Source organism: Ursus arctos, unplaced genomic scaffold, assembly GCF_023065955.2.
Source record: "Ursus arctos isolate Adak ecotype North America unplaced genomic scaffold, UrsArc2.0 scaffold_3, whole genome shotgun sequence".
In the NCBI taxonomy this organism is placed as follows: domain Eukaryota; kingdom Metazoa; phylum Chordata; class Mammalia; order Carnivora; family Ursidae; genus Ursus; species Ursus arctos.
In genome coordinates, this window is record NW_026622985.1 from 12,146,770 (window position 1) to 12,165,492 (window position 18,723).

The following is an 18,723-nucleotide window of genomic DNA, read 5'->3' on the forward strand; positions in this document are numbered from 1 at the left end:
TCTGTTCTCAGGCCTCTGCTCTCAGACCCCACAGGGTTGTCAAGCAGTGCTGGAGGGCAGTAGGACTTAGTTATAAGTTTTAACTTTTATAGCATTTCACATGACTCTAAGACAATTGTTTTCCACTGGATTTCAGATGAAGCTGTTAGTTCCTCAGGAGTCCCCCATCTGGGTTTCCATTAATCTTGGTAACAGGCTCGAATCCTTTCACACTCACATGCTTTGTCTGCATCTGTAACAGGGTGATGGTGGATGGAACAAATTACTATCTTATTGTTTTCTGGCATCCTTACTCATTACAAAATCTTCCATAAAGGATGGTACCTTGTGGGTGGGATTTGTAAAAAGGGCAAAACAGGAATGGCTTAAAGAGATTAAAACACACACATTTGGTTTTGTATTAATATATGTTTTTCTAGAAAGACCTTCATGCTTGTGTGTGGGAGGGGGAGGGGAGTTAGCTCTGTATTAAAATAAGGATTACAGAGATTAATTTACATGGAGAGAAATTCACTTTTATAGGTATACAGCTCAATGCATGTTTAAATAAGGTATATCTTACATAAAGCAAAATCCATGCTTTTTTAGTGAATAGTACACTTTCTTACAAACGTGAACAGACGTGTAGCCATCACCGAAATCAAGATATATGATATTTTATCACTCCAAAAAGTTTTCTTATGCTTCTTTGTAGTCAGTTCTCTTCTCTCACCCTAGTGCCTAGTGCCACTGATCTGATTCCCGCCTCCCTTTTTTAATCTAGCTTCTTTCCTTGAACATGAGGCTTTTGAGATTCCTCCATGTTTTTACATGTATCAATGGTTTATTCATTACTATGTTTGAGTATAGTTCCATTGTGTAGATATATACATGCATTCATTATTGTATGAGTATATCCCAATTTATTTACTCACTAACAGATGGACTTTTGAGTTATTTCTAAGTTTTAGTTATGAAGAAAGCTACTCTAAACATTCACATACATGTCTGTGTGTAGACAAATGTTTTCATTTACCTTATATAAAATACCTAGAAGTGGGGTTAGTGGATTGTGTAATTGTGTATTTAACATTATAGTAGACTTCCAGACTTTTTCAATGTAGCTGAACCATTATTGTATCCCCACCAGCGAAGTATGAACATTATAATTGCTCCAAATCTTCATCAGCACTTGGATTTTTGTATTTTTGTCAGGTTTTGTATTTTGGTTTTTGTTTGTTTTTCTTTGCTATTCTACGTGTGTAATGATATCAGACTGTCGTTTCAATTAGAATTTGCCTAATGACTAATGATCCTTTATATATGTGTATGTGCATCTGTGCTTAATGATGATCTACATCTATGTATATATTTAGGTGAGTGTTGCAATATATGTACTGTCTTCAACAATGAGGATATGTGTAATAATACAACTTTGGGGAATTGAGTTTGACATAGTGGGAAAGGGAACTTTTGAAATCAGGTAGATAATGGTTTGAATTCGGACTAGTACAGACCTTGTGCTCCTGTTTCCTCATTTATTAGGTGGCAATAATAATACCCGTCTCATACAGCTGTTGGGAGAATTACATAAAATAATATATCTAATGCAGCTAGCAGAATGCTGCGGTTCCTTTTCCCTCTGGGACAGTGCTGGCCTTAACATATGTGAATCTTCTGCAAATATATCCTCCCGAGAGGTCTGATGTCTGAAACTTCAGGAGTCAAAACTTCATCTCTTGAATGTCCTTTTTGGAAGGGGAGACCTTGGTAGGGTAAGAGGAAGTAAATAGTGGCCCCACAAAGAGTCAGTTAGTCCTCTGTGGTATTCTGTATCATTCAACTCGTAACTTCACCATTGTCCTGCTATAGGGAAATAGCCTCTCCTCTCACTAGACCATGCACTTCAGAGGGATAGGAACTGTGTGTTCTTCACCTCTATGTATCTCTTCTTGAATGCTGTGTCTGGCTAGAGGTCACCTGGCACCTTAGCAGTGTTATACCTACAGCCCGAAGATTGGAAACACCCTTTCTCCTTTTACAAGGAAACAATGGTTTGTCATGGGACTGACAGCAGCCAGTGTTTGGACATTTAAATTTATGTTTTGTCAGAGGGTTAAGGTTTAGTGTCAGGTTTACATTCTCTCTAGCTGGTGTTTATGTACTCAGCTTGGCAAGCGTAGCTGGAGAGTTCCATTAGTCTGTGGGATAGTATATATTTCTTCCTCTTCTTGCTCAAGCCAAGAGCACACATAGTCCTGCTGTCCCAAAACTCAAGTAGTCCAGGTATTCCAAGGAAACCTGTCTTCTGAGACACGAGGAAGAAACGGAATCAAATCCTAAACCACATACAGACAAAGCTTGGATTTTGTTGGTTCATTTTGATTTACAGATTATCAGTGCTATACCTTATGTGCTCTTCCTTTGTCAAACGCAGCCTATTTCCTTTATTTCCACAGAGAAGCAAACAAAATAAACAACCACAAGCCTAAATCCACCACATTAATATCCCAGGAACACAAACCACTTAAAAGTAAATATTAGACATGCTCATAAAAAAATCCTTGGCTTTTCAAATTCAGTCCAACATCCTGATATGTTGCCTAGATTTCTTTCTTCTACCTCTCTGTCTTGAGTAAACAAAATAAAACAGCAAAACCTTCTCTTTGAAAAACCAAAAAATTGTTTCTATTTTCTTATAAATGACATTACACTCCTTCCTTTGTTCTTACTTGTAAATATCAATTTCCGCTTCCATGGTTCTGATTCTAGATCTCATCATATCTTTTCAGACTTTCTTATAGCCCCTTCTTCACATCCTTTTAAAACTACTAGTTGTCTTTTGAAAGTATAGATACAGTCAGTTTCTGCAGGAAGAGGAAATGCTTCATATCCCTCAGTTATAAAATAACAAGTTTCTTGCTATTACTATCTAAGAACCTTCATAATCTGGCCACAAATTAACTTGATCCAATGAATTTTTCAACTTAAATATGTGAAAATGATTGAAAACTTTTTATGTCTCTAAGCTACTTCAATTTGTGAGTTCAAGACCAACATTTCCAAATGCCTTAGAGCTATTCCTCATGGATGTCTCTTACGAACACTTCCAAATCAAAATGTCCCAAATCAAATCAATTGTTTTTGTTATTGTATCCTCCTAAAACAGTCCTCTAAGGATTAGTAAATGATAGCCATGTTGTAAAAAAAAAAAAAAAAAAAAAAAAAAAAGAGAGAGAGAGAGAGAGAGAGAGGTAAAACTTAACAGCACATAGAGTTTGCTTTCTAACAGCCTTGACATGAATGGCTGTGGTAATTGAAGGAAATTGTGATATTATTAACTAGAATATTTCTTGTTGTATCTGGCATATGTTGGTGGGAAAAGTTGGCTGATTAAGCAGATTTTAAGTTTTTATTATTGACTGATCGACATATAACTTGCCAGTTAATGCTGGGTCTAAGTTGGAAGCATCACTTGAGTGGCCTTTCTAAATTATGAAAAGGACAGGCAAGTTGTTACACAGATGTTGTAGCTTGACAAATGATATCTTTCTCAATACTTCTTTTATTCAGAGCTGGTTGCTGGAAAGAGGTGGGTATGAATTTGCACAGGGACCAAAGGACCTTCAGGAAACAAAGGCTTTGAGACCACAACTCCTTCTGTTAAGAGTTTCTATATTATTAGATATTTGCTGAATGATTTTCAGTGTATGCAAATGAAGTCCATCAACAGGAAACGAATCCTTTCCCATGTGCCTCACCCCTCCCCAACCTAAAAGAATGACAAAAGGAGGTCTTAGGATGAAAGTATGGACTGAAGGCTGGACTGAAGACCGGACTAAAGGCCAGAGCCTACTTTGTCTGTTGTGTAAAGAGGTTGGACTGAATGCAGCCTGTGATTGAATCCTGACTCCTGTGATCCAGCTAGGGTAGCATACTGGGTGTGTCTCACAACAGTGGCTTAGCCTTAGGTACTATGGGAATATAAATTAATGAGGTAACATTCATTAGTGATTAAGCACAAGGAGTCTAGAGCCAGTTTGCTGAATTCAAAACCCATTTTGGGCAAGTTACTTGGCCATGCTTCAGTTGATCTTCCAATAATACAAAGATCCTAATATTACATATTTCCGAGGGTTCTTAGGAGGATTAATGAGTTAATAATTGTGAAGTGTTTAGAATGCTCTCTTGTACACACAGTAAGTGCTATATAAATGTATTTGTTAAATAAAATGAAACCTCAGGAAGTCAGTGGCATAGCAACTTTAAGTATGGCAGTGGTCAAACTGTCCTCTCTTTAGGAACTAGTTTGTTTTGTAGGGATTTCATAACTTTAGTTACCTAATAAATGGTACACATTTTTCCTAAAATACAGTTTCATTTTAATTTTGTTCCTTGTGTATGCATGGATATTTTAAAAATTAGAATACATAATAGCACTAATGTTTTATTTAAAAATCCATAACTGAGTATTCTAGGACAATTCAAACAATTTTTCCCAGTAATGACTTTTAAACCAATTCTACAAACGTAAATGCAGATGTTTTGGTACTGTAACATAAGGCTGTGTCTTTGGGCTTGTGTGTACAAGTAGTCAGATACATGTAAGCCTGGCAAGTTGCAATTCCTGTTTATAATCAACACCAAAATAGAAAAGTGGACTGTTTTCACAGACATACCCCATTGGAAATGACATATCACATTCATTTCTGTGTCTTGTTTTCTGTCCTGAAACTGGGCATTGCCCCATTTTGTTAACCTCAAAGAGTCTATCAGACATTTGGTCATCCCCCTACACTAAAACTAAAAATTATTTTTCATTAAAAAAAAATTGCATTGTTGACCCCTCCCAGTAACCATGATGAAATCGCAACACCAACAACATAAACAGCATTAGCAAATTCAAACACAGTGTTTCCTTTAATTGCTTCAGGCATATGAAAGACTAAAAGGACTATTATATTCCTAGACAAGGTTAGCCTTTGTAGGAAAACCTGAGACTTTTAAACTCATGAGATTTCTGCATTTGGTAATCGTTCTCAGCAGATCATTGTTATAAAATAAAATAGAGTATCTTTTACACCTGAAACATAAATGAGATGACATGTTATTTTTGCAAAATATGAGTGCTTTATCTAAATTATAGCGAAAACTTCTATTATCTCACTTGTCCACTGGTCACTTATTTAACATTTCAGATCTTTGGAATAGGAACAAAAATCTGAAATCAAACAAAAAGGTGGTCGATAACTAGCACAAAGTCCATATGCTTTTTTCAGGTCCCCACTTAGCATTTATTTAGCCTTACTTTAAATCCAGTTCCAACAAGTTTGAGAGCCTGGTTTCTTAACCCATGTAGATTAGAGTTTGTGTACTTTAGGAGGGTAAGGCCAAAAGATGTAAGTAGAGTCAGGTCGGCACCTGATAGGGTTTAACCATGCAGGACAACCATAAAAAGCAGATAGGGCATTTCACAAAAAAAGCATGACGACATTGAATTTAAGGGCAAGTAGCCATTTATCCATCAATAACACCTAAAAATACCAAATACCAAACGGTTTTTTTCTGAGTCGTTAAAAATAGGTTATATTATGCTTAGAATAATTTTAACACATTTTAGGAAGTTTCCAATAAAAAATATTTGGGGAGGGAGTGATTTAAAGTGGTGAACTCATGGAAGTGAAAAAACGACTTATATTCAAAAGCTCATTCTCTGTAGCTCTCTTGTATCTTGGTTCTAAGCTAGAAACACCACAAAATACATTTATCCAGTGTCTCCTAATATTAATCCCCATTTTTAAGTCAGAAAATTTGGGGAAAAGATCTATACCGTATAGAATATTTTGACAGAATAAGATGTATTGTGGTCTAAGAGTTCCTGAAGTTATTTTGGAAAGATTCCACTTATCTAGAATTTCATCTATTTTCAGTGTCACAAAAGACAGCAAGAAGATGGAACATGATTCTCCTTCTCTTCTTCTACCACCTTCTTCATTTTGCATCTAACACACAGTGGAGAAACTCCAGGTAGTGCTTTATTCTTTCTCTAAGTCCACCCTTGTTTGACAGAACAGAAAAATTTGAAAAGGCACAGCTTAAGTGAAAGACAGCTAGAAGCATAGGAACTGAAAAGGAAGCCAACTTCTGTCCTTCTTAGGATGTACCAGAAAGAAAGATGTGAAAGAAGTGATGACAATGTGAGACTTTTGCCAATTGAAACCAGATTTCAAAGATTATGCCTCAATGATATAAATAGGTCCTGGGATGCCCAATTTTGGATAGCTGAGGAAAACTCCAGAAATTCAGTTTCTAGCCTATCACAGACTAATACAAGTGGTGTATGTTTCCTCCACTGGTATACATTGTAGCAAATAGCCCTCCAAAAAGTTAAGGGCAAGACAATGCAAACTAGTGGTAAATTCATTATCATTGCTCTAGCTGCTTATAAAGTGTCCTTATGACATCTAGGTAGTATTTTTTCTCCTAGAGTCATTTGCGGCCTTTAGAACACAAACGAACATCAGTAGACAGAATAAACTCGTTTTGCTTTGTAAAACAAAATTGTCCTTGCCTCAAGATATGAAAATTTCTTGTACAAAACACTTGATTCCTCACTGATTTTATTTATAGTTATTAATCTCATCCCACATCCTAATTACTTGCTTCTTTACAAGAGTCATCAGACTAACCCTTTGTGTACACTGTGGGAGCATGGTAACCACGTATCCTCTCACCGTTGTCATTTTTAATGTACTTAGAGAAAATGTAAAATATGATTTGAGTTTTAAGACTTGTGGCATATAGTCCCATTCACTTGCATTCTGAAAGATGATTTTGATTTGTGTTCTTATTATTTTGTTAATGTTTCTTGTTTTGGGGGCTTTTTATTGTTTTGAGCCAAACCTAAGGATGTTTTTAGGCATTTATGACTGATTGTTGGTGATGGTTTAAATTTGATTGCAGGGAGTCTGAACGAAAATTTCTCATTAGAATCTTTATGAAATGTATATTCGATTATAATTGTAATGTCTTTAACCTTTAATAGCACAAGCTGCCAGCATAAGAAGCATGTTTTACATCATGGGGTCATGGAGTAGATTGTAGAGTTTCATTAGCACAAGCCTTGGGTAAAACTGGCATAGGTGACATTTGGCTTTGCTATTCATAACCTCATCTTTTTTTTTTTTTTCTTCCTCTGAAACTTGGTACAGCTGGTATTCCTTCTGGCCTCGAGCACCCCTGTGTGCTCTCTTTCCTTCTATCGACCCATACTTGCTGCCTTAGGAAATGTCTGATTTTAGTTTTCATCTCTTTGTATGAATTTAGGTCTAGGTGTTACTCATATTGTGGAGGCAAAATTGATTGATTGGTCTCCTACTTAAAGTATTTCAGGCATCACTGAAGGTGGGAGAGGGGGCAGAGGGCCTTTCCAGTGACCTAGGGGTAAGGTCAGCCTTGATGACAGGAGCTGAAGGAGTCCAAGGGGAAAAAAATAAAAAAAAAATCTGAGCCAAACTTAACAAATACGGATGAGTTTGGTACGATTGAATTTTTTTCATAGAAACATTGCAGGCTGAATGAAATTGGCAGGCTGAAAGTCAGATTCTGACTTATGTCTTTCCTGTTACAGACACTAATTTCATCCAGGAAAACTGTTTTGCAAACCACCCTGCATTTCTGTGTTTTCAAAGTGACATCGATCATCCTTTCTACTGGCCCCTGATTAGGCGAGGCACCTGTACTAAAGACAGGGGTCAAGGAGTGCTTTTACATCTGAGTCAGCTATGGCTGCATGTGTGCAAGCAATAGAGACATTAGTGAGGAAAATTTAATGGCTAGAGGAGACAAAGATGATATCATTATCATTAGGAAAATGTTGATCTTTTTCTCTATATTATCTATCACTTTGCATAGTTAGATTGTATCTCAAAACACATATCACAGGAAAGGATTATTTTGACAAATTTGTAAAAATCTTGATCTGATCCCATTACTTCATTGATCTGAATTCTTCATAAACTAAGTCCAGTTTCCATTTTCAGCCTCACCTCTAGACACGATTTCGCCATATGTACTCACTTGAGTCCGTGTTTCTGAAATGAGATAGAATGGCATAACTCTGGGGTAGTAGTGTATGATTTAGTTCACGAGGTAACTAAAACACGTACATACAAAGACACAGCATGCACTTGATATATCTTCCTGGGGTTTCAGATATTCCTCAAGGAAACATTAATTCACATGGTAAGCTATTTTAAAACATTATGTATAAACAAATACTGGTATGGTTTGGAATAGAATTCCTGATACTAATTTTTTAACAAGAACAAAACTTGGATTTCTGCTGTGGTAGGATTATTTCCATCTTCACCCCAGTGTTGCATAAAAACCTTCACCCCACTCTGTAGGTATATTTAAGAATAGGTATCTGAAAAGTACTTCATTAGCTATGCTTGATTATTCACAGGTTTCAGAATATTCCAGGCACTTTTTTGCCTCTGTACCTTTACTCATGATTTCCCTCCATTTGGAACCTTTGTCTCATCTTATTTCTTTAGAGGATCCTTACTCAAGAAGTAGTTCTGGATCAAAAAATTCTCCTCCTTTTTTTTTCCTTTCCACGAACACATCCATCCGAACTTCCAAAATAAATCCTTTCTTAGCCCCTTCACATTTTTATGGACAACTTTTATATTACACCACATTATCATTACTTACTTAACTTTTTTTTCTTCTAGAATGAGGGAATTTTAAAAGAAGGGACTGTTACATTTTTGTTCTTTAGGTTTGTGTAATGTCTATGCCTATAGTATGTTGAGTGTTTCTTGAGTGAGTAATTAATTTGCTTAATATAGTAACATATGTAATATAATATATGTAGGTGCCTGCACGTGGATCACGGCAAGAAGGTAGGCTGGTGTCTTTCATGAGACTATGGTTAATGTGTTAGGAATAGCAAGTATTTTGAAATCAGATTTAAGTTTGAATCCCAACTTCACTAGTTCCTATTTGTATAAATTTGGGAAATTACTTAATTTACTTTATCTAAGTCTTAGTGTTCTCACTAAGTGTTCAAAATGGGGATCATAATAACTACCTTGCAGTATTGGTTGTATGGATTCTGAAATGATCCATGCAAAATATCTGGCACCTCGTACGTACTAAATATTGTTTCCTTCTCCATCCTTATCAATCCCTTCCTATATGATATAATTTGAAGAGTGCTGAATAAACTCCTACCTGTTTTAATCACCCCTTCCCAATGAGTCTGAATCTTAGAAACTGACGTCAAGAAAGGTAGTGGGCTGGTTAGGTCGAAGAATGGGCAACTGAGACAGAGGGATGAAGTAAATGAAACATCATGTTTACAGTGGGAGGCAAAAAATAAGAGCAAATCCAAAGCTAAAGATCTGTAGCGAAGCGTGCTGACTAAAGATCCTAAACCGGATAGAATGGGCTGACTGGAGGAGCAGGTCTTCAGATTCCCTTTGATGCATCCATATGGGGAGGGGAGTTCACTTTACTTGGAGCACCTTTCACTGACCTCATGAGAAGGGAGGGATCTGCTAAAGCTTTTGAGCTATTTAGAGACTTACTGAAAAATACATCACCAAAGCTTTAAATCTCTGCCCATCATATTTCCTCCTTGGTAATTTGTAAAGATGGCCATTTTTTCCCCCGATTTAGTAAAATCTGGCTTTAAGAGCAACTCGGAATTTGACTACAGATTGTTGTATCAAATTTAAAGTCATGACAACATTGCCTACTTTCAAACAAGCAGAAAGCAGGAGCCTGCTGGAATAAGAAAGAGAATGGGTAGATTTTGAAAGAAAAGAAAGTTGGGGAGTAATTAAAAATGAGACATTGCCTGAATTCTGCTGGGATGTCATCAAGTGGTGGGTAGAAAAAGGTGAGTTCTGATGCACAGTTAGTACCCACAGGGATTGAAATGAGAATATAGGATTGGGCAACTGAACAGATATTAGAAAAATCACATTTTCCAAGGCCCTTTCAGTTCATAAAACTCATGAGATTGGGAGGCTCTGCTTGGATCCCAGTCCACCATTCATGTAGTTGAAAATCAGAGGAATAGTTCATCCACTGAGTGGAAATGGATTAAAAGAGAATTCAAAGAGAGTTTTTGAAGGATCATTCCTACACATTCCTGTCCTTCCTCTCTCTGGTCCCACAGATAAACTCAGATTGTCGCCAGTTTGGTGTAATCCTATATGGGCACTTCTCCTGGCTTTGCTTTTTCCTTTGCATTCTCTTTTCTCTCTCCATCTCCCTCCTGCTTCCAACACTGAGCTACAGATAACACAGCAAGATGAAGCTGTGTTCTTGTCCAAATATCAGGGCACAAAATGGTATAGAGAGAAACAACTTCCCTTGTCTAACATTTTCCTCTCCTAACTCCACACCTTTTTTTACTTTACCCATCTCCACCAACCCTGGTTATTTTTAATAGAACTTTCTCTAACATTGGATATTTAAATACCCCTTTTTGAAATGTGTATGCTTCAGCTGATTAATATAATGCTCATAGACACCATTTTGGAACTGGATAAGGACATTTTCCAATAGAATAAGGATAAACTTGCTCATTAACTACCAATTCTTCTAGTGAACCTTTCTCACATGGGCTCTCTGCTACTGATGTATTTCTTTGGTTTGAGGTAGAGATGGTTTAAGATAACATGTTGAGCCAGGAAGGACTAGAAACCCCTAAGGAGTACATACCCCTTTCCTAAAACCTAAGGAAAATACACTGTGTCTTTGTTACTGACACACAGGCTAAAGTCAGGAAACTCTTCAATAAAACTAATTAATGCTATTTGATTCCACCTACAGATGACATTGGCATAATATTTGTGGTCATCTTAAGAAAATGTAGTCCTTCCAAGCATGGAAAAACAAAGTACTTGTGAATTAAATAGCAAAATAATTCAGTAAGTACATTTCTTGAAAGCACATTTGCTGAAAAATCCCATAATGTTACATAGAATTTAGTGGTAACTTGGTACAATTTTAAACCACCACTGACTTATTTACTTGAACAGACTTTCATGGGGTCATCTAATTGAACTTCTTCTCTTCAACGTAGAGGAACCCAAGCTAGATAGTTTTCTATCATTCTGCTAAACATATTTGAGACCAAAGATTTTGCAGCTTCCTTCAGTAAAACAGTGCGAGGTAGCTGAGTCATTCCTTGAGTTTCCCCAGTAGCAGCAGTGGATCTGCACTGCAGAGGTTGGAACTGGTCTGCTCCCTCCTTGCTGCAGAAAATAGCAGGGAGGAGGAGAAGGGGCTGCACGAAGGAAAAGGAAAGGTACGACTACCCCCTGTGGAAAAGGCTGAGTTTTACTTGAGTTGCTGAAGTTTATTACTTGGAAGAGTTAAGAACATGCTTGGCATTTATCAGGGATAACTTGATCTGATTTAAATATATGAGCACTGCCACCCACTGTTACTACTACCCACTGTCATTGGGGGATGTGGTTCCACACCCAGGCAGCTCGTGCCTCTTGTGTATAATTTTGTGAAATTACTGCTACATGCAAAACTGCAATTTAGATCAGTGGGACTTTACTGATAGCTTGAAATTCTTCCTGCCAGGGGATCTTGGTTCAGTTTGTGTGACTGTGACCTCCGAGTGTCCCACGACCGCCTTGGTATTCTATGACAAGGATTCTTCGTCGTTTGGGAACATACCTCCTTGAGAAAATAAGGACCGCTGTGGACATAATACACAGGAAACTGTGCAGACCCCTTGGTGCCCATCCCTGAGTGCCTGAGTCACCTTCCACCACTGACGTTAACAGAAGAGAGCAAATGTAGCTGGCCAGACTGAAGGCCTCACATTTTCTTTTTCTTTCTTTCTTTCTTTTTTTTTTTTTTTCTTTCTTTCTCTCATTTTAGAAACAGCACCACCAGGAGCAGGGACTTTCACATATACAGTAAAAATGTACAGTATCTTCAATGCAAAGTTGGATGGGTGCCATCCCCCTCCCCCTCTCCACCCAGAAGCATCTTCATTTGAATTTAAAGGGGTGGATGAGTGACAGCAAGACTCTGTTCTCCTTCTGACAGGGCTTTGGCAGATCATTGGTTGTCATCAAACCTATTCCATTTCTTGCTCCCTGCCAGGAATTCCACCTACATGCCTGATGGCAATTAGTCCCTTGTAGGTGCTAATGAATAAAACGCAGCACGTAGACTTCACGAGGATGAAAAAGCCTACGATCCAGATCTAGAGAGTCACTCCAAGTATCAGTCCCCCACACCAGTCCCCCCTCAAATGCAGCTTTCACTCTGTCCAGCACATGCTGGGGCCAGCCAGCCTGCCCCCTCCTCTGTGTACTCCAGCACGGGAAATAGAAGGGAGCTATGTGATAAAGACATGGCTCGGCAGAAATCATGATTTTAGAGCCTGAAGTGTTACCTGTTTTTTTGTTACTGTCACAGGCTGCTACTGGTTTCGGACCGTCTGTGCTGGGGCTGGATCTCCAAACCCAAATGTGCTTTGGAAGAAGTGTCTGGAGACCATGTTGGAGAGCATTCTGCAGTGAATAGGGGGTTAGATTATCAGTGGTTCCCAGGACTTGGTGATAATCAGATGTTCCTAAGCACCCTTTAAATGTACACATTCCTTGGCCCTGTCTCTAGAGAGAGGCCTAGGATAAAGCCTGAAAATCTAAATTTTAAAACATCTTCCCAGATGAATCTGATACTCCTGCCAGGATTGGCACTCCAGGAATAGATGAGCTCCAGTGTCCCATTCAACTCAAAAACTCTAGGACTAGGTGTCAATTGAAAACTTCTCAGAGACTGTGCTCAATATTCATCTGTACCTTTACTACGTCTTGAGCATTTAAAGCAAATAAACAATTCTCTTTTGTAATCTGACTACCTATCAGAGATGAATCGATGTTCAAATATTCTTTTGAAATGAAGCTGTGGGTGATTTTTAAATTTTTCTTTATACTTTTATTATAATTACCTAATTTTATGTCTTCACCAAATAATGAGCTGTATTTTTTTTATAACAAAAAGGTCAGCAAATGTTACTTTTAAAAATTTTTCTGCATCCCAAGAGGAATTAATTTGCTCACAGGGAAAACCGTATTTTAATACAATTGCTGTTCTTTAAATCCTGTGTTTTCATTTATGCATTTAAAAATATTATTTAGAAAAGGGATCCAGAGACCTTACCAAACTGTCACCTTGACAGTCCAAAAGGGTGAAAAAAAAATTAAAAAGGTTAAGGACTGATAGGTCACAAAGACCAGTTTCTTAATCATATTTTGTGTGCACAAAACATTGCCTTCCTAGGGTCTCAAAACACATTATAAAACAATTGCTAAAGCTTTAGAGTGATGTGCAGTTTGGTCTCCTCTGATGGTAGCAAACCAAAGTAAGTGGCAAGAAAGAAATTTTTCTTACAGTTTTCATGGGCTCCAAAAGTTAAGATAGTTTGAATAGGATTCCCTGGAGCATTCAAACTCCATCATGTTTATCAGAAAGAACTTAATCCAAACCCTTTGAGGTTTGTTCTTCTCTAGTCAATATCTATTTCGGCAAAACAATCATGGTTTTAAAGTATAACAGAGAAGCAAGGAAGAAAAGAGAGATTTTTCTTTCTGATAGTGAAATGGGCAGGTGCAGTTGAGACTGAAAGGCCATAATTAAAACATTGTTCAGCTGAGGCACTGTAGAAGTTCATGCAAGACTGCACAAATCCTCCCCCTGCCCCACACACCCGAGTTCAAGGTTTTGGCAGGGAAGGAAGCCCAAGGTGCACTGCTGTTCAAGAAACAGAGCCCCAGAGCCTGAACTTTAGTACCCTTGAGGGACACATGGAAGAAATTCTATACTGCTGGACCAGTAAAATTGGCCTGTTTAAATCTATACATTTTAAACCACATAAGAAAGGAAAAGAAAATAAGCACTTTTTAATTGAACATATAGTTATATGGCAGGACTTATATATGTATTAGATTTTTAAAGATCTAATGAAATAAATATTATTTCTATTATACAGATGAGAAAGTAAGCTTAGAAAGTTACATAACTTGTCCAATGTCAAAATTAGAAGTATTTATTTTAACTGGCTGACTTCTAGGATGAACATTGACTGTATTTGTATATGATCATACTAGAACATGCAGACTAAGAAAAGTGATGAAGATGTGGTTAAAAAATACCCGATGCAGCCTCTCAACCCTTTCCTATGGCAGGCCTCATAAACTGACAACTGTATTTTTTGTATGTGTGTTTTGTTTTTTGGTTTTTGTTTTTCGTTTTTCCTTTCTGGCCCAGAAACCTGCCCAAGGAATCATTCAAGGAAGTTACTATAGATCACCTGGAGTTAGCAGGTAGTTGACACCTAGTACCAGGATCGCAAGGATCAGATGGCAGGGTGGAACTCTAGAGGTGACAGGCAGGGGCTGGTTGATGGAGCTTCCTGGTCTCTAGCCTCTTTCCCAGCCCTGTGGAGGGGCAATTCTACAGGAAATTCTTACATCCCTTAAAAAATCACCTAAATAATTGAGATCGTAGTTTACTGTGTTCACCTTTCCATAGAATCATTTGTACGCTCTGGATTCAAAAGAAATAGATTGCTTTAAAGCAAAGGATTTAAATCTGTGGAAGAAATGACTTACTCCTTGACTAGAGGTTAAGGCAGCTTTCTTTCTTGCCTTTTATATTTTTATTATTATTTTTTTAATTTGGTAGAGCTTTCCCACATCTCTTTGTGGGTAGCTGCCTCCTCTGCATATGCATAAACCAGCTGTCCTTTGGAATGACACAGGCCCCCACAGTGTCATGGAGTAAGACTGGGGGGAGTTGACTGAGAACCTTGAACAGCGATGGTGGCTGCGGCTGCTAGCAGTTGTGGGCCAGGTAATACTTTGCCAGGGTTCAAAGCCAGAAGGCCAAGACCTTTGACCTAGACCACCATCTTTCAGGCTGCAGACCAAGGATTGCTGAGGCCTAATATAGGCAGGGAGTCAATCAGGAGAACTTAAGAGGGAAAAAAAAAAAAAGACTCTGCCTTTGCTTAGTTCTCCAGATTGGCTCTCCAGATGGCCCTCTTTTCTCTGGTAAATTATGCAACAAGCTGCTTCAGCCGAGTTTTGCAGACCTGGATGATCTTGAACTGATTTCAACAAACGGGCGGACTCGTGGGGTTGCAGGGCTTTCTCTTAGTCCTTTCATCCGAGGAAGAACACTGGGGAAAGAAAACCAGATAATTTCTGGTACCAGTCATAGAAATAGAGTGATACACATACAAAAAGTACTGTTGCTATATGTCCACCTTAAAAGAAATGATTTTGAAGAAGCTAAGAGCCTGTCTCATTAGGAAAGGTTAGAGTTCATCGAGAGTACTCCACAGAAAGGAATTTGGCCTTGCAAATTCTCACTAACTAAATGCCACGATCATCTCTAGTAATACTGCTGGAATTGAAAAGGTAGAAGCGTTGCTTTTCAGAATAAAAAGGTCTGAGGGTCTCACTCTTTGCTGCTATTAACATGTCCTGGAACAAAAATCGATAGTGCATGTACATGAGTCTCTTATAATTTCTTTCATTTGCAGAATGTCTCTTCCCACTGTATTCTCCTGGCTGAGGTGAGGTGGCTTCACTCATCAAGCCCCAGAACTGCTCCTAGTGATGAGGAAGATGAATGGGCAGAGGGCGGGTAGGGGGGCAGTGGGTGGCAGGGCCACTCTGTGCCTTCCCACCCCTAAAACCCAGATCATGGCCCGACACAGCTTCTTTGTGTTCCTGAACTGGGAAGTAGAGGCACTGGGGCCAGATTTGCCACCGAGCAGGGAGGGAGGCAGAGTGAGAACAGGAGGCAGAGTCAATAGGCGAGGTGGCAGGGGGAGCAGATGGGTAGGTGGTGGCTGGGCTCAAAGCTACAAATGAAGAGTTTTAGGAAGGGGGAACAGCCCACTAAGAAGCGTAATTTGGGAACTAAAAGGAAAGAGGAAACAAATAGAAGTTTCCATGGCAAAATTATTCCTTGAGATGATGAAAGTGTACAAAAGCCAAATCATAATTTCCCCAGTCATCCACTTAACACAAGCTTATTAAACACCTTTCAGACCCTACAGTATATGTTGAAATACAAATGGGAACAGAATATGGTCCATGTGCATAGTCTAGCACGTGGGTGAAAACTTTAAAAAAGAACTAAAATGTGATGTGATAAACTGCCTAAAGAGAAATACCGGGTGCTATAGGGACACAGAGGGAAGATTGACCCAAGAGGGTGAGGGTTACAGGAAGCTCAACAGAGGAGAAGTTACTTTTGTTGGATCATGAGATTGGTCAGGGTTTTTCAGATGACAAGGGGGAGAGAACATTCTCAGGGATGGAAGCAACAAGGCAATGGCATGGATGAAGAGGTAGAAGAGCCCACTTGTGTAATAGTGGGTCTTCTGAGACAACATCTGAGGACAGGCTACGGACACAGGAAGTGGTCATCCAAGAATATGGAAAGACGCTGGCATGCTAAGAATTTTGGATTTTCCTTTGGAACATAGAGCACATTTGAAAAAGTTACAGAAAGAAATAAGATTAGTGGAGAGTAGAAGGTAGGTAGGGAAAGGATTAGTGACTCTTTAAATTCTAGTTCCCCAAACCAGAACTTCCTTAGTTTCCCACCTTCAACCATAAAGCCAATAACTATCTAGTGGAATGGGGCCTGATCCATTTAGTGACTCCAAATATAACTCACAACTGATTCGATTATTAGTTATACATCTGAGAAGGACCATTGTAACCTATTAGTGAAGAAAATGCTAGTGTGAATAATTGTTTGTTTATTCAAACACTACCACTAGGAACATGACCAGTCAGGCACTGTGCCTGGCACTGGTTAAATTTTAGTCATGTTTTCTGACCTCTTGAAGCTTTTGTTGAAAATGGAAAAACAGTAAACACGTAAATAAATACATAATTATAAATCACGATACAGCAAATGAAGGAAAAGACCAGAAAATCAAAAGTGACAATAACAGGGTAGAGGGATAAGACAAATTTTATATGGCATGTGAATAGGAGATTGACGAAAAGAGTAAGATTGTAGGAAGTGGAGGGAGAAGGGTATAGGATAGGATGTGTGAGATAATGTTGGAGAAATAGTGAGAAGACAAAATGTTCATGGTCTTACAGGCAGCCTAAAAGGTTAGTCCATTATTCTACATAGAGTTGAAAGCCCATTAAAGGAGACGCTTTGAGTTTTTTAAAGATCACTGTGGAGACTGTGTGAATGGATCAGAGGGAGGAAAGATTAGAGGTGGAGAACCTCATGTAGTGGGATAGGAAAGAGATAATGGTAGCTTAGGAAATAGTTGTTCATGAAGACTAGAAAAGCAGATGAGGAGGAATGTTTCTAAGGGTACAATATAGGAAGCAACTAGAAAGCCCTCTGTTTAAAGTAGAGGAAAATAAAGGAAATTTAATTTATGGAATTGCTAGTCAGATGATGGAAGAGCTAAGCTAATAGGGGAGGATGAGACAACCTCGACCTTAAACAAGACACTTTCTTCCTTCTCTGCTGGAGAGAGCAGAAGGAAGGGGGCACCACAAGAGCTCCTGGGCTAGAGTCACTCAGGGGAACCTGGAGCCATTGCAAAGACAATTACCTAAAATGGAGTGGAGGAAGAAATACCCTTTTCAAATCTCCTTTCCTCCCATTCTCTGCTGTCCTATCAATCCCCTCCATTCGTGGAACACAGCCGGCAGCCATCTGGTATGGGAGCCTGGAAACACACTTTTCAGGGCTTAGTTTCCTATATTATAGAACAGAGAAGATAAAAGGTAAAGAATAAATCTGAATGCAGATAGGCCCAGGACTGATATGTTATGATACCTGTATTTTAAGGTAGAATTAACATGACTTGGTGATACGTAAGATGTGGGCAGATGAGCAGGGAAGAAATGTCAAAAATGATCACTAGGTTTTTGGCTTAAGAAATGGTACCATATGATTTCTCTCATCTATGGAACATAAGAACTAGGAAGATCGGTAGGGGAAGAAAGGGATAAAGAAAGGGGGAGTAATCAGAAGGGGGAATGAAGCATGAGAGACTATGGACTCTGAGAAACAAACCGAGGGCTTCAGAGGGGAAGGGGGGTGGGGGAATGGGATAGTCTGGTGATGGGTAGTAAGGAGGGCACGTATTGCATGGTGCACTGGGTGTTATACGCAACTAATGAATCATCGAACTTTACATCAGAAACCAGGGATGTACTGTATGGTGACTAACATAATATAATAAAAAAAATTTAAAAAAAAAGAAATGGTACCATATGAGTATGATGAAGACATGAGACAGAAGTAGATTTGGTGAGGAAAAGCATTAAAAAAAATTTAGTTTGGGAGCAGTTAAGTCTAAGATGTCCATTAGATGTATATTTAAGGAGCCATTAAATCAGGAAGTTGAATTTACAGATCTTGAGCTCAAAAGAGAAGTTAGAGCTTTTAGTCTGGAAGTTATCAACATTTAGGTTGTATTTACAGCGATGAAAATTTGATAAGGTCACCGAGGAAGAGAATTTAAAATAAAAAGATGACTACGACTTATCCCTATGAAGCCCAACATTTAGAGGAAAAAGGAGGAGGAATTGAAAAGGAGATGCAGAAGCCCATCTTAGCAAAACAACAAACAAAACTTACCATCCTTTACTGACAGCAAAATGCCCTCTAGTTACAACCTACTTTTCTGCTCCC